The sequence below is a fragment of the Polypterus senegalus genome, chromosome 4 (genome assembly GCF_016835505.1).
Source record: "Polypterus senegalus isolate Bchr_013 chromosome 4, ASM1683550v1, whole genome shotgun sequence".
In the NCBI taxonomy this organism is placed as follows: domain Eukaryota; kingdom Metazoa; phylum Chordata; class Cladistia; order Polypteriformes; family Polypteridae; genus Polypterus; species Polypterus senegalus.
Window position 1 is genome coordinate 59,563,217 of NC_053157.1, and position 18,138 is coordinate 59,581,354.

Below are 18,138 nucleotides of genomic sequence, written 5' to 3' on the forward strand. Positions count from 1 at the left end.
CCGTTATGTGGATGTTAGTGGCTAAGCGACTTTGTCTTTCTTCTGAGGTTTTCTTTTGCTGATGTTCTGGCCTCGTTTAGTGTTATTAGCAGTTAAGTGAGTTTTTTGTTTCCTCAGAGTCAGAGCCCTTACCCCGACTCTACCTCTCACTTCTGGGCTGGACAGACACACACACTTCCACGCATAGATGTTTATATAAGATTATTTTTATGTTTTTATTATTTATGCTTTTATTGTACAGCACTTTGGCTCAATGGCAATTACATAAATAAATTGACGTTGACATTATTATAATTGTATTAAAATAAGCACTTTGTTATGTTATGAAATGTAAATATGGCATAACATTAGGAGATTGGGTTAAATGTTTTCAAAGTTGGAGCATTTTAATTTTTTTATTTACTTCATCAAAAAGACATTTTTGTTTATTAAATATTCTGTCTCAGGAGAGTGTGTGACATGAGAGAGAGAGAGCCACACTGCATCTTCAAAATGCTGAGGATCTGTTTGCCAAAGCAAGTGTCTATTGAACATGTAAAAAAAGAGAAATTCTATATTCAAAATTTTCCAAACAAAGTGAAGTGACCTCTCTCAAGCTACCTTTAAAACCAGATATTTGGATGAAAAACACACTCTTTGAGGAAATCCAAACTGAAAATATGAAAACTCCATACAAAGGGTAAACTAAACTCAATATGAGCTTGAGTCCCTTGTGGTGTAAAGCATTGGTGGATGAAAGGTTTGTAGGCAAAGAAATGGTGGCTCAGGGAAGATGACCCAGTATTTGCCTGAACCTCAAGGTGGTTTGGAAAAAGGATGTAGGATGTCTAAGCTGACAAAGTGCAGCACATTTGTCCCAATTCTGAATGGGCTGAACCTTTAAGAGGACAGTCAGCTGGAGAGCTGTTTAAGAGTTGTTGACTTTTATAAGGTGGTGGAAAGCTGAGGAATGCAGCGACACCAAGGGTGAAAGGTCCCAGTCTGGTGTCCTTGTGGCCAAAGTTTGGCCAACTGGCCCAAGGTGTGATTCTTGCATTTTAAAAAAACTTAACTATAATCTTTAAATTAAACCAGAACTGTCAAGAAATAGTGCAAGTTCTGAGTGGTCAGACAGTAACACTGTGGCTGACTAGCATCAGCCAGATGCTTCATGGTGGCTCTTCTAGATGAGGCAATGTACCCAAGCTTTAAGTTAACCCTTTAACCCTTTACTTACCGTCAGTCATTTTCCTTTAATAATTGTTACAACTTCATTTAAGTATATACTTGTATTAAATTGTAAAAATGATCATGTATTGATTAAAAATATTTGATTAAAATTCTATAGTAGCTGCCAATTTAACAATGCGATGCAAATATCAAAGGAACAGTCAGCTTATCATTTAACTTGGCTCCATTTATACCTGTGTGTGTTCATCATGAAGTATCTGTTTTAACCTCCTTATTGTTATGTTTACCACCGAAAAAACAAACCAAAAAAGTTACTTTTTTTAAATAGAAAAACTGTCAGGACAGTGGATGTGTTTCTTTGTGCACTTTTCTTATACTTTTTGTGTTGCTTGCACATGGGGCGGTAGAATGTCAGTCACAGATACACCTGATGGACGCAGCTCTTTGTGTTATTGTAGGCTACCACAGTGTATATCTTACTTGTCCTTCCACTTGATTGCAGTCAGTTTGCTTTTTGCCACAAAGCTAACTTGTGCCATTATCACACATATCACATTTGGTCATACAGTGCCATATGCATCAGTTTCATTATCCACATCAACGTTTGTTGACAAATTCACATTGTCATTACTATCACTTAATTCAACTAATGATTCACACTCAGTTTACATTAAAACTGGCTTTACATCTTTTCATTCCCATGCCTTTCTGTGTTTTGGTTGAAGGCTCCACCCCACTCATGAATATTGATAAATTACCATAGCGTGCCAGAATTCATAGAAAAATTGATTTTTGTTTTATAGTATGATGTAATTTCATCCACAAGATGGCAACAGAATAATGTTCTGATTGTTAATTGGGTTTAATACTCTATATCTCATCAAAACAGCTTAACCCAAGCAAGAATTGGATTAACCATTTTTACATTGAATTCCAAGCCTGAGAGAGAAAAATGTTCATGGCTAATGCCAAGGAGGTTAATAAAATATTTGTAAGAAAACAGAAGAAGAAAGGTGAAGGATTGGTGGAAGATCTGTTTTGGATCACAAGTCATTTAAATAATAATTTAGGAAAAAGAAAAATGTACAATATAAGTATAACCTGATGTGGCTGAATGGGTACACTAACAATAACATTAAATAATGAATCAAAAACCTGCAGCTACTGTACAGTGACCCACTGGGTCTGAACTGAAGAACTCCTGCTTTAAAGGTTTCTGGCTTTAACACCAACTTTGTTAGTGAGTTTAACAAATTCTATTTGAGACTTGGAAAAAAACAGTGCACCAGAGGGATACTAATAAAGTAGAATGATTTCTTGATCAAAAGGTCATGAAGAACATTTTCAGCAAATTACACTACTGGCCATTAAAATGACAACACTAGGAAAAATGTGTCACATTGGTCTTAAACTTGGATGGATAGATCAGGTTAGAATGTGAAAATGATTACAAATGCGTCATATATGGAAATGAGGGTGTGGACTTTACCACAATGGGTATAAAAGGAGTCTGCAAAGGGAATCTTAACATGTGACTGCTGGCAGTTATTGTACTCTTTATGGCCAAACTCGCCCCAGTGAAGATAACAACAGGCATAGGTCAACCATTTGAACAAGGGACAACTGTGAGAATGCAGGAATGTGTACTATCCTTCTGAAACATCTGCATGCATGTGAGTAATGACAATATACTTTATATACATATATATATATATATATATATATATATATATATATATATATATATATATATATATATATATATATATATATATACTGTGGTGTGAAAACTATTTGCCCCTTCCTGATTTCTTATTCTTTTGCATGTTTGTCACACAAAATGTTTCTGATCATCAAACACATTTAACCATTAGTCAAATATAACACAAGTAAACACAAAATGCAGTTTTTAAATGATGATTTTTATTATTTAGGGAGAAAAAATCCAAACCTACATGGCCCTGTGTGAAAAAGTAATTGCCCCTGAACCTAAGAACTGGTTGGGCCACCCTTAGCAGCAATAACTGCAATCAAGCGTTTGCGATAACTTGCAATGAGTCTTTTACAGCTCTGGAGGAATTTTGGCCCACTCATCTTTGCAGAATTGTTGTAATTCAGCTTTATTTGAGGGTTTTCTAGCATGAACCGCCTTTTTAAGGTCATGCCATAGCATCTCAATTGGATTCAGGTCAGGACTTTGACTAGGCCACTCCAAAGTCTTCATTCAGAGGTGGATTTGCTGGTGTGTTTTGGGTCATTGTCCTGTTGCAGCACCCAAGATCGCTTCAGCCTGAGTTGACGAACAGATGGCCGGACATTCTCCTTCAGGATTTTTTGGTAGACAGTAGAATTCATGGTTCCATCTATCACAGCAAGCCTTCCAGGTCCTGAAGCAGCAAAACAACCCCAGACCATCACACTACCACCACCATATTTTACTGTTGGTATGATGTTCTTTTTCTGAAATGCTGTGTTCCTTTTACGCCAGATGTAACGGGACATTTGCCTTCCAAAAAGTTCAAATTTTGTCTCATCAGTCCACAAGGTATTTCCCAAAAGTTCTGGCAATCATTGAGATGTTTCTTAGCAAAATTGAGATGAGCCCTAATGTTCTTTTTGCTTAACAGTGGTTTGCGTCTTGGAAATCTGCCATGCGGGCCGTTTTTGTCCAGTCTCTTTCTTATGGTGGAGTCGTGAACACTGACCTTAATTGAGGCAAGTGAGGCCTGCAGTTCTTTAGATGTTGTCCTGGGGTCTTTTCTGACCTCTCGGATGAGTCGTCTCTGCGCTCTTGGGGTAATTTTGGTCGGCGGCCACTCCTGGGAAGGTTTACCACTGTTCCATGTTTTTGCCATTTGTGGATAATGGCTCTCACTGTGGTTCGCTGGAGTCCCAAAGCTTTAGAAATGGCTTTATAACCGTTACCAGACTGATAGATCTCAATTACTTCTGTTCTCATTTGTTCCTGAATTTCTTTGGATCTTGGCATGATGTCTAGCTTTTGAGGTGCTTTTGGTCTACTTCTCTGTGTCAGGCAGCTCCTATTTAAGTGATTTCTTGATTGAAACAGGTGTGGCAGTAATCAGGCCTGGGAGTGGCTACGGAAATTGAACTCAGGTGTGATACACCACAGTTAGGTTATTTTTTAACAAGGGGCAATTACATTTTCACACAGGGCCATGTAGGTTTGGATTTTTTTTTCTCCCTAAATAATAAAAACCATCATTTAAAAACTGCATTTAGTGTTTACTTGTGTTATATTTGACTAATGGTTAAATGTGTTTGATGATCAGAAACATTTTGTGTGACAAACATGCAAAAGAATAAGAAATCAGGAAGGGGCAAATAGTTTTTCACACCACTGTATATATATATATATTATATATATATTATATACAGTAATGACAATATGGCATTGGTGGGTACAGGAGGGTTGGACCAACCAAAGTGAAGTTTCTGGAACACACAGATGCACAAACAAAAGAGAGGTCAGATATCTTATTTGCATTGCAGTCATTGACCAAACAGCCACATCACAGACCTTAGCCCAACAGCTGGGGTCCGTCTGCCTGTGTGCACAGTTCAATGTTGTTTGCAGCAGCAGGACATTCTTGTTTGTCGCCCATTGTTTCAAATATTCTCAACCCTTGACCACAGGTGTCAGAAACTCCAATGGTGTCCAGAATGCTGGCAATGGCATTGTAAAATACTTTTGGATGAGTCCCAGTTCAATTTACTGCACCATGGTAGATGAATATGTGAATGGAGGCAAAGTGGCAAAAGGTTCCTGAAGGCATTAATTTTGCACTGCCATATGGATCTAACACCAGGTGTTATAGTGTGTTGTTTCATTGGGTTCCACTCCCATTCCTGCCTCATATGCATTACTTCTAAGTAGTTATAGGCATGGACATACTGTTAAAATCGCAATTAGAGCTGTCAATCAAAATGATTAATGACATTTAAGCCCTGCCCCTATGACGTGATACCGAAAGTCCCACCCCGATGACACAAGACTGAAAGTCCCGCCCCATCACTCCCTGATGACGTCACACCGGAATTACCCGGCCCCTCCCCTTTGGCACTGTCCCCTGGCGGCGGATTGGTCAAGGACCCACTGTCCCTAGCGGCCGATCTCCCCACACTTCCCAGCCACTTCTGAAAGTGCTGTATAAAAAAGCGAAGCATTTTCTTCGGTTCTATCTATGATTTTAATATGAACACGCAATTAAAATATCTATCTCATCTTTGCTTTATCATTAAAGGTCCATCCTTTTCCATCTCACAGAAATTCCTCAATCAACATTGAATCAGGTTTCCCAGTGACAGTCTCTGCAGTGAAAACATTCTTAGCAATGAAGCAGGTTTCTCAGAAAGAAATCAAGCAGCCCCGCTTTTAGCAGACCCCTTGCAAGCAGGCCTGTGTGCTCTGTCTCTCTCTCTCTCAGAGCGCAGACACGGGCTTTTTTATACTCTTTGAAAAGAGAATCCCGCCCCACCTGCCTGATTGGGCCTCCTTTGTGTCAAGAGCATTTTGATGGATGTCTCTTATTCGGGTCGGTGAAAGGTACTTCAGCATAAAAAAACCTAAGGTCTAGGGAATATGATCACTATGAATAGTTAATACAGAAAAGAGAATACAGAACACACGCCGCACTCGTCCTATCTCTTTTGAAAAACCCTAGGGGAATTTTGAACATCATGTCCTATGACAGGTTAACACTGCGGACACAGGTGCTAGATCTCCGTCATATGGACCATTACGGAGTAAAGATTATAGAATCTTTTGCAGTCTCCATTACAAGATCCATAGCATCCGCAGGAAGTTGGACAATTAAGTGCAGACCCTTTAGTTGGTCAGAATCATGGGGCTAGCGTCCAAGTCCATATTCTAAAATATCTTTGATTATATCTATTTAGCTAGCATGTCGGCACTGTTCATTTTCAATATATGTGGTATATTTCCCTGACCAGGGGCTTCTTGTCAAAAGGTTAAAATAAAACAGAGATCCGAGATACTCCTATTGGATCAGCAACATTTTGTTATAGAGTGTAGAGGTTTGTCTTGCATTATTCTAATTCTTAAAGCTCTATCAAATTATTGTTAACTTCAAAGCAAAATGCCAACAATCATTTTGTTTATAACTAAATTAAATAAACCTTATAAATAGATCCAGGTGCTTGATAATACTTAACCCTAATTGATATCATTAAATGATACTTATGTGTTTTATTCAGGTTTAATATTTTTAATTTGCCTGTTTAAGTTTTATTTAAAAAAACTCTTTAAGACATATTCAGACTATTCCAGACTGCGCATGTCAAAAAAGCTTATTATTTATTTCAAAGGTTTTTTATACATCACGGCAGTTTTTTCAAATTGTAATCACTCCACTTTTTCATGTGGTTATTTACTTCATAATTAACTTTATTTATTTAATTTGGCACAGATGTTCTTACCATCAAGGCTACCAGTCTAGTTCATATTCTAAACTCCAATATTTAATGTTCTTCCTGAATCAGGAGGAACAGAAGCCTAACTTTTAGTGCCAGATAAGATTCTAACAATAACCGGCTAATGTTAATTAGCCTCATACTAGCAGATGTTAAATAATGTTTTTCCCTAAATCTTTGCAATCCCATTGAACTGCCCACATAGATGACCGTTTAGCTGATAATATACCGTAGAACACGTAGATTCTGTTGTAGTGTGCGGTGAGCTTGGGGTGATCCCTTGTTGATCCGGTCTTAAGATGTTTTTTAATCTCCTCTGTGACTTATTAGTATTTGTAAATTTTAGTTTTTACTACCTTATCTTTGCGATAGGGGCGAGTCAATGTTTCATTTTGGAATAATAATGTCCAGTTTAACTCTGCCCCTGACTATGATCCCTGCACAAACTCTGGTTCTTTGACTTGTATTCAAGACGTTTGCAGACTCTTGGAATCACAGTTCAAACTTACATCCCCTTCACCCTGAATGCTACTAAAACCAAGGGTGCTTATTCACAAACAGAGGGAAAAGCAGTTTTCAATGACAGCTGGCCTACGTACCCTGGACTACCTAAAAGAAAGAATAACACTAACTGTTTTAGTAAAATTATAATCCTTGTGCTGACACATATAATAGACATGATGTAACTATTCACTAAAAACATTTTCCATCCTGATTGGCCTAACGTGTCCAAAGCCTAATCATCAGCCCTGTAGTGTACAGGCTCCTATAACCTATAAACGTTCTTATTTTCAGGGGCTCATAACGGCTGTAAAATGGAAGGCTATTACCAAGCATTCACAGAATTTCTAAAAGCCCCCTGAGTACCAAAGCGGTTATAACCTGTTGATGAAAATGCTGTTTTAAATTAAAGCCTGAACAAGATAACTGTTTTCTAATCATCATATAAAATGTTTAGTAAATAAAGACAGACTAAATACAATTTATAACAAAAATGGAACACCGGTGGACGGCTGAATAAACAAGGGAATCTAATTTAGCTTGAAATCCTGCAGAGTGTTTTACAAATAAACCCTACAACAGTGGTTCTCAATTGTGGGCTGACCCTGCTAGGGGGCGCGAAGTAACAAAAAGGGGACTCGAAGATGTGAAAAAAAGAAAACAAGAATCGAAAATATGAAAAATACAAATATTGAACCCAAAACAAATTAACTTAAACTACATTCTGATACAGAAAAATAAATATAGAGAATGATAAATGTCGATAACAGTTAAGTAGGTATAATAAAATATGCAAATAAAGTGTCATGAGAATAAAATGATTTATTTATGTATTTATTATTTATTATTCATGATTAGCAGGCCGAAGATTTGGTCATTTGAGAAAAAAATAATTGTACATTTGTGTTGTAAGCAGAATCTGAAAGACTTGGGCTGACAAGGAAAGATATATGATAGAAGATATCAGATGTCTCCGGTTCCTTTAGGGACTTTATACTGGCTATTATCATTTAAAATGAGTACAGAAATTAAGTTACTGTATATGCTATGTTTGGGGTGGATGTGATCAGAAAGGCACTGATGATTCCAAAGATCGGTCAAGAAAACTGTTGGAAAAACTCTTTTGGAAACAAGAATTTTTCTTATAATGTTTTAAAATCTGACCTTTTCGATGATGCTTTTAGATGTTTTATTTTCTAAAGATTCTTTATTTTCATTTTAAAGCAACCGGTCGTTTTACTTGGCTATTGAACATGTATTTTTGTTCAGTAACGCTTTAGTATTTAATTAAGAATTACCTGAATATTTGATCATTAGTTTAAGCAGAAAGAGTAATTAGCTCTGCTATTTTGTGAGCTATACAAGCGTGCTGAGCTGCTGGCTCCCATTTTTGGGGTCACTAGCCTGAGCTAAAGCTGGTGATTTTAAAAACATGACTTTAGTTCGATGAACTTCGGAGGTGCAGAAAAGCGCTTCTTACATCCCCTGCCTCTAGTTAAACCAGCACACCTCACTATAGCCTCCTGTACTTTCTTATAAATCTCCAATTTAAATGCACAAGTGTATTTACAGAGTTTTCCTTTGTCAAAAGGCTCCTAGGTGATAGAAATGAGATAAGCAAAAAATTAAAAATCACTGACCGCAGCAGATCCTAAAACACACGTGGAATCTGTCTCTCTTGTGCGGTGTGGGGTTACTTTTAAAAATAACTTCATTATTTTACTCATACGTCTAAAATCACCCGGATTTTGGGTTACTATTCTGTATTAAAATAATTACATTTAGCAAAATGAATGAAAACACCGTTACAGTAAGTTCCTGGAGTCTGTCTCTAACCGGCTGTCCAAATGAGAGTTTATAAAGTAAAAATGTTTCTTTATCTCAACCTTTTAAAAACAGGCGGCTCCGTACAGAGAGAGGCCGTTTCGAAAGAGTAGGCATTTCACAAGCAGGACCCTTCTGCAAGTAGTTCAGAATACTTTTATTACGTCAGAGTTAATGCACCACCGGCCTGCGCTTTAAAGCCACTCCTGAATATTCTCAGACGAGAGACCCTGTTTGAATTTTCAGACGCCGAGACAAAAACTACTTGATTGGATTACCCGTTTCGGTATGAAAAACTACTATTGTTTGCTTCAGTCCTATGAATTTGTACATTAATCGTCGTACACGTAGATAGAAAAAATGCTGCATCTTATATTATACGCACGCAAGCGCGCACTCACGTGACTACACACGAGCACGCTCATGCACGCACTTGAGAATCAACTTTATAAATATTAATATTAAGGATTCAGTCATTCGTTTTTTTTTTTTTAAAAACATACTCGTTTGGCGCCTATAATAATCATGAATAGTCTGCATGAAGAATAGTTATATTTCATTTAATCCTATACAAAGATAAAAGAAATATTTTTTCTAAGAAGTTCATATAGACGCTGGGGGGCTATGTGCTTTGGAAACAGTTGAAAAAATGACCGACGTATTTGTGGCTTGCCAAAGGGTGTTTTAAAGGCCTCTAGTTAAACCAGCACACCTCACTATAGCCTCCTGTGCTTTCTTATAAATCTCCGTTTAAATGCACAAGTGTATTTACAGAGTTTTCCTTTGTCAAAAGGCTCCTAGGTGATATATATAATAACTTCATTATTTTACTCACACGTCTAACGTCACCCAGATTTTGGGTTACTATTCTGTATTAAAATAATTACATTTAGTGAAATGAATGAATACACCGTTACAGTAAGTTCCTGGAGTCTGTCTCTAACCGGCTGTCCAAATGAGAGTTTATAAAGCAAAAATGTTTCTTTATCTCAATCTTTAAAAAAACAGGCGGCTCCGTACAGAGAGAGGCCGTTTCGAAAGAGTAGGCATTTCACAAGCGGGTCCCTTCTGCAAGTAGTTCAGAATACTTTTATTATGTCAGAGTTAATGTACCACTGGCCTGCGCTTTAAAGCCACTCCTGAATATTCTCAGAGGAGTAGCCCCCTAAGCTTAAGCTCTGTATATATGTGAACATTTTTGGTATCAACCAGCACTTTACACAGCTGAAGTGTGAAATCGTCCCCTGCTGGAACCATCACCCCCTCTCTGAGCCATGCGGGCTGCTTGCTTCCACAAGATGTTTCCTAAGGGTCAGCTGAAGATACCTGTATTTAAAAATGTTGGATGAGTTTGAAGAGAAAAAAGGGCTTGTTTTAGATTGATTTTTATACAAATTATAATTATATCTATAATAATAAAAGGCAAAGCCCTCACTGACTGACTGACTCACTGACTCATCACTAATTCTCCAACTTCCCATGTAGGTAGAAAGCTGACATTTGGCTTACAAAAGTTAAGCAGGTTTAATTTCGAAATTCTACACGTAACGGTCATAACGGTCGATAACGGTTGACAACGTCCGCTATGTTGAACTTTCTTATTTATGGCCCCATCTTCACGAAATTTGGTAGGTGGCTTCCCTGCGCTAACCAAAACCGATGTACATACTTATTTCGGTGGTATGACGCCACTGTCGGCCGTCATATTGAATTTTCCAAACGTCACTAATTCTCCAACTTCACGTGTAGGTAGAAGGTTGAAATTTGGCAGGCCCATTCCTTACAGCTTACTTACAAAACTTAAGCAGGTTTCATTTCGAAATTCTAGGCGTAACGGTCATAACGATCAACAACATCCGCCATATTGAACTTTCTTATTCATGGCCCCATCTTCACGAAATTTGGTAGGCGGCTTCCCTGCGCTAACCGAAACCAATGTACATACTTATTTCGGTGGTATGACGCCACTGTCAGCCGCCATATTGAACTTTCCAACGTCACTAATTCTCCAACTTCCCGTGTAGGTAGAAGGCTGAAATTTGGTACTTATTTTGGTGGTATGATGCCACTGTCGGCCGCCATATTGAACTTTTAGCGGAAACCGATGTCCGTACTTATTTCGTTGGTATGACACCACTGTTGGCCGCCATACTGAACTTTCCAACGTCACTAATTCTCCAACTTTCCGTGTAGGTAGAAGGCTGAAATTTGGCAGGCCCATTCCTTACAGCATACTTACAACAATTAAGCAGGTTTCATTTCGAAATTCTACGCATAACGGTCATAACGGTCAACAACGTCCGCCATGTTCAATTTTCTTATTTATGGCCCCATCTTCTTGAAATTTGGTAGGCGGCTTCCCTGCACTAACAAAAACCAATGTACGTACTTATTTCGGTGGTATGATGCCACTGTCAGCCGCCATATTGAATTTTCCAACATCACTAATTCTCCAACTTCCCGTATAGGTAGAAGGCTGAAATTTGGCAGGCTCATTCCTTACAGCTTACTTACAAAAGTTAAGCAGGTTTCATTTCGAAATTCTACATGTAATGGTCATAACGGTTAACAACATCTGCCATGATGAACTTTCTTATTTATGGCCCCATCTTCTCGAAATTTGGTAGGCGGCTTCCCTGCACTAACCAAAACCAATGTACGTACTTATTTCGGTGGTATGATGCCACTGTCGGCCGCCATATTGAACTTTTCAACAGTCTTTGTTACTTATGGGCCCATTTTCAAGAAATTTGGTACACGGGTTCCCAACGCTAACTGAATCCTACTTACCTACATATATACGTCCATAGCCTGCAGCTCAGTCACCATGTGAGGTGGCGTTGGGTCCCCCATCCCAATGCCTTACACGTTGTTGGCTGCCTGCCTATATAAGGCCGTCCGTCGCTCCAGTATCTAAATTCCCTTCCTTGCTTCGCCACGGGATTCACGTCTCCCTACTGATAACTACAGCCTTTTTGTTTAATCCACGGCATCTCTGCTGTTTTATTGTTTGTTTATTACAATTATAGTTATTATATAGGTATTTTACACTTACTTTACATTATTCAGGTACCCATTTCCTTTATCATTCCAACCCCCATTACCATGTCTATCGAGATGATCACTATTGATCAAAGAACTATCACTTACCGAGTGGTTTCCATGCCTGGAGATACCACCTACCTTTTCCATTCTCTTTGTTACATATTGCACGGCCATATCAGGCTCACTCTTGATATCCGGAGGAACATTGTGTCTTATGTATTGAATGACTGGGACACGTTCAAGGTGTGGACTGATGATGGTACAGGAGATAATTATACTACACAGGAGCACTAGAAGAGTGAAATGCTTATGCCCTTCACCTATGGTTCTGCATGTTAGTTGATGGCTGCCACTGAATTGTTCGGTTGTCTCTTTCAAGTGTACCGAAATGGCCAAATATTTTACACCTTTCGACAACCGCCAATGCCTCTTAAACATCTTAGATTCACAGGTGATAATTTCAGTAGTGGACACTTTGATGTTTATGAATGTTTAAACTCTCAAAAGCTGGATGCGAAGTTATCGATGAAACCGGTTGTATGCTTACAACGCTTGACAGATGCTGAATGTCACTTCAACACAACAAGTCCTGCAAATACCAACATAATTGAAGCCATGAAACTCAAACCGATTATGACAGCAGCAATCCAAGCTGTGAGATTTGAAACAAGATTACTGTTCTCATGGCCAACTGTACGTTGCATGCTCAAGAGTAAGGTCAGCGCACAGCTTGGTCATATTACAACCGGAGGGCCGAACTGACAACATGGTATACAAAGAGATCCTTAACAAATAATTATTGGTATATTTTCCCTCAGTTTAAAAAAGTTTACTTTTCTTCTTAATAAAAATTTTAAGGCAGTACTTCGCCGCTGCGAAGTTCGGGTATTTTGCTTGTCTTCAATATATATAAGAACAGTCTGATGTAATAAAAGAACTGTCTGATGCAATCTAATTAATGTTGGATAGATATATTATGTTTATATGGATACACTGTACACCAAGATTTGGTATACAACTGGAATGAACCACCCTTTTATTGCCAAAATAACAGTCCATTGTAAAACAGGAAAAAACATCAAAGAAGTCCTATCCAACAATCCCTAATTACTTTAAAACTGCTGTTGTTAAGCCCATGCTTAAAAAATCGAATCTGGAATAGTCAGACCTAAATAATTACAGAACAATCTCCAAAATGCTGTTTTTATTTGCCTGGCTTCAGCTGAATTGCATTACCCCAGTCCTGGCTTCACTCCAGTTGCTACCAGTTATTTTAAAAAAATGTAACAACTTTTTTTTACTGATTACTTTTAAGGCTTCGAATGGTTTGGCTCCTGACTATATTTCTGAATTATTAATAACTCAGACAACAAGACCCTCCACAATCCTCAAAAAAAGGGTTACTGCCTGTGCTAAAGTCTAGACTGAAGGCAAAATGAGATAAAGCATTTTTTGTGATGGCTCCTAAACTATGGAATAGTCTACTGCTTGATATTAGAGCGGCTGACTCATTAGCAACTTTTAAATCTCTTTTAAAAATGTACTTTTATCATCTATTTTTTGAATTTGATTGACAGTTTTTAAGTTTTAGCTAAGATGACTGGCTTATTAATTACAATTAACTTGTCTTTCCTTCTCCTACTGTTTGTCTTTTATTTCCACCCCCGCTTGGACCTGTTAGGTTTTCAATTCATCTCTTGACACAAAGTCTCATCTCGCGGGACTTGAAATTATCTCTCTGAAAATGTCTTGTCTCGTCTCTCTGAAAAAGTCTCATCTCATCCCAAGATTTTTGTATATAATAGAAAGATTTACACATAACCAGTGTTCATCTGTGCCTGCAATTTGATGCTGAAGAACTTTATTTTAACACAACACCTGGCATCTATCACTTCATCATTTTTGTTATAGTTTAGCCAAGGTTTCTTCCCTAGCTTGTGTTTTAATCCCATATTTTCTCCATATCCACAAGAGCTGGTCCAAGTGCAGGCTTATGGTACAAAAAATCTTGTTGTGGAAATAAGTTGTTTATTTATTCTGTTATTTTTGTTATTTTGTGCTTTATGTTATTGACATGTTTTTGTTTTCTGTTGTACTGATTTTTTCTAATAATTGTATTCTTGTTTATTTGTCATTTTGTACATTCCTTTTTGGCTTCAGATTTTGTTACTTGTGTATGTTTGATCCCAAAGGGTGGGATCTCCTGACAATACAGCTTTGTTTGTGGTGACCAAAGACATTTTAAAGGAGCTTGTCAGTTATTACAATGCTGCTGTTAAGACTTCCATGGCAGCATATTTTTAAATCTTAATAACAATAATCCAAGATGGATTATGCTGGATATTAGAGCGGCTGACTTATTAGAAACTTTTAAATCTCTTTTAAAAATGTACTTTTATCATCTAACTTTTGAATTTGATTGACAATTTTTAAGTTTTAACTAAAATGACTGGCTTATTAATTACAATTATCAATTTTATTGTTAGTTTTACTTTGTCATTTTGTTTTCTATTTTTTATTTCTTTTAATTTATTGAATTGCCTCTTACATGTGAAGCACTTTGTGATAACTGCTATAGAAAGAAAGTGATTATTAATATTATTACCATAAAAAGACCTTGCATGTTTCTTGACTTTTTCTTTTGGTTTTCTGGGTTTTGGACTTTAGATGCTTGATTTGGATGAGTATTTGATTGTTTTGGATTTTTGTTTTCATTTGAATATATTTTTTTGTAGTTTTGCTTCTTTTTATATTAAGAATCATTTGGAATTTTAATAAAGTTAGCTTTTATAGTTTTCTTATTTAATTTAATAAACTAAAAGAAACAATATTAGTTTTATTAGTTTTTTTTTTTTTGATCCAGTGGTTTTAAATGGACTCTATGTCCCTTAAAGTGCTGGTCCAGACAAATGTTAAAGATTTAGTTTCTTTAATGTTTCCTCATAGCTCATTTCCTACAGTCCTGAGGTCCACTTAGTCACTCTTCTTTAGACTTTCACTAGTACTGTTACATAAGTTTTGTTGATCAAGATTCCACACAACATTCTAGATGAAATCTCACAGTCACATTGTACAGATTAAGATTAACCTACCTTGATTTGTACTTAACATTACTGTAAGGGAATGCAGTTATTTTATATTTCACATGCTTTAAAATGTTAAAATATTTCATGACCTTAAACTGTATGTTAAACTATATGTTCTTTTCTTTTTATTCGAACTTATGACCTATGTAAAGCAGCACTTTTTAAGCACAAAAGCTAGGAAATAATAGTAGAGACAGAAGGCAGAGAAGTTAAACTGCCAGAGATGAAAACTTCTGCTGTAAAATGGCAGTCTGGCAAAATGAAATGTCAAAGTAAATTTGTCATTCTTGAGAACTTTCCACTTGTGCTAAAAAATTAATCTTTTAAACCATCAGATGTCTTTGAGCATGCATACTGTACCTTGTGAACAGGTGCTAAAATGGTGTGTCAAGATGACATTAGAGGGGCTAGGGGTATTCACCTTGGTCCTAACAAGCTTTTAAAACTCAGCTAATTCAAGTGAAAGGCCACCAAGAAGGCCCATGCTGTGAGATGCAGCAATGTAACCTTAAAAGACTGAATGTTGACACACATGGAGTGTTTAGACCAGCATGGTCTATAAAAGCTCCTGAAATATCTAGGTTGTATAGTGTCAAGTTCATTTGCTTTTGGCTTCTACTTTTGGCACATTTAAATATGTTAATGTTAAAGAGTTGTAATTAAGGAATAAAAGTTTAAACTGGCCTCTGTTTGATTGTTTCTCTATCTTGCTATCTGGGATATAGAGAATAGGAGGAGATATTCTCCAATAGGGAAACTGAAGCACATTACCAGTCAACTCTAAGTGAATTCTGTCCAAGGCCCTGGTGCAAGTATATTGTATCTAAAGGTTATGTCTCCTTCCAGGCTTGGTGAGTTCAAATGTAAGAGAACATATGTGTGAGTTTACATAACAAGGTTAGCCCAAAACTCTTCCACAATAAATCAACATTGTGTTATGTACCAACAAGCTTGTTCTGAATTGTCCTTATTGATAGTGTACATGACATAATGAACTCATCATTAGATATGGGGGTCTTTCCTGACTGTCTAAAGATGGCAGTTGTTAAACCCCTGCTCAAAAAAAAACAACTTCTCTGTCTTCAACAACTTTAGACCAATTTCTAACATGCCTTTCTTATGTAAACTTCTTGAAAAGGCAGTTTTTAAGCAGCTAAATGATTATTTGATTAAAAAGTCTATTCCTGGCTGGTGTCAGTCAAGTTTTAGAACAAATCATAATACAGAAATCACACTGGTTAAAATAATAAATGATTTGCGGGTTAATGAGGATAGAGGCCGTATGTCTGTCTTGTTCTCTTAGACTTGAGTGCAGATTTGACACCATAGACCACATTATTCTTATAAATCATCTTAGACGATGACAGGGCTTCTCTGGCAGTGTTTTAAAATTGATTTCAGTCTTTTTTAACAAGTAGAAAATTCTATATGAGTTGTAGTAATTGTACTTTGGAAACCCAAGATATTTTATATGGTGTACCCCAAGGATCTATCCCCAGTCCGCTGCATTTTTCAATCTACATGCTTCCATTAAGTCAGATTATCTCAAAGCACAAGGTGAGCTACCACAGCTATGCAGATGACACACAGCTTTATTTATTAATAACATCTGAGGACCCTGACACTCTTGGATCTCTGATCCCATGTCTTAGCAGTATTTTTGATTCAATGAGTAGAAACTTCCTCAAACTAAATAACACAAATCGTAGTGATTGGAAAACTTGGATATAGCGAGGGTATTAAAATTAAACTCAAAATGATAGGTTTAAAAGTCAAGGTGTAGGTGAAGAATGTAGGGGTAATCACTGACTCTGACCTAAACTTTAAATCGCATGTTAACCAGATTACTAGAACTGCATTTTTTCACTTAAGGAATACAGTGATCCCTCGCTATATCACGCTTCGACTTTCGCTGCTTCACTCTATCGCGATTTTTTTCTCATACACGCTTACGTCACTACGCATGCGCTTTCTAAGAACTTTTATCTAAGCCCTACGATGGCTCCTAAACGTGCTGCTTTTTCTAAGCCTTCTGACAATAAAACTAAGCGCCGGAGGAAGATGCTTACTATCCAGGTGAAACTCTTGGATATGATTAAAGATGGCAATACCCTACAAAAGCCTCCTCACGAATATGAAAAGACAGTGCTAGCAACTGCCTATCAAGATGTTCTTCAGCTGCGCACCCAGGCACCCACTGCCTACTCCTAGTACTTCTTCACTGAAGACAACAACGCACCTGCTGAAGATACTGCACCACCTCTGAAGACTCTCCTACTGAAGTCGTGCCTTCATAGGTTAGTGGTTGTGTGCAATTAAATGTACAGTACAATAATCTACTATATAAAAGCGTTCGGGATTGTCCTTCCGTCCCGTGAGTGCAAAGCGTAGCGGTATTCCGCTTATTACAGACTTACTACTTGCGGCTTGAGGTACGAAGCGACGCGATGTGAGCAGAGTTCTGGTGCTGTCGTCGTTCCCTTGCTTTTGTGCGCGATCCGCTGGAAAAATAGACAAAATTATGTCTCTGGAAATAATTAATGTTGATGGAGTACAAATGCCTCACCGCGTAGTAAATATCAGGGGAGATGGTGCTTGCTTATTCTCATCTATAGCTTATTTAGTGCATGAAACTCCGTCTTTATCGGTACAGATTCGGGCTGACATTGTACGACTTTGGACAGGCACTTGAGGGATAAAAAAAAACTTAGGTTTTCGGGAGATATTATGAATGGGCACTTTGATGTTCTCATTCTCTACACTTACATGCCTGATGTACACATGGAGCACACAAAAATTGAGGATAAAAGTCAGTCGCCTTAAAAGGCGAGTGTGCCTAGTAATATGATATTTGTAATGTTTAATATGTCTCTTATTTTGTCTAATATATTGGGTAATACGAGTGTAATGGTGACTAAAGGGTGTTATTTCATGTGTAGAGTGCTCTAATAATGTTAAAAAACGTATTTAGAAGGCAGTAAACAGGTTTTCTATACTCCAACTGCGAAAATATTCGATTTATAAATAAAGAATCCTACTTCGCGAAAATTCATTTATC

The 18,138-nt window shown here is 37.3% G+C and overlaps 1 protein-coding gene across 1 annotated transcript in view; it reads right to left on the minus strand.

Moving 5' to 3' along the window:
- gda (guanine deaminase) overlaps nt 1–18,138 on the minus strand; it is a 120,701-nt gene that overhangs the window by 92,252 nt on the left and 10,311 nt on the right. The gene's annotated exons all lie outside the window — the stretch shown is intronic.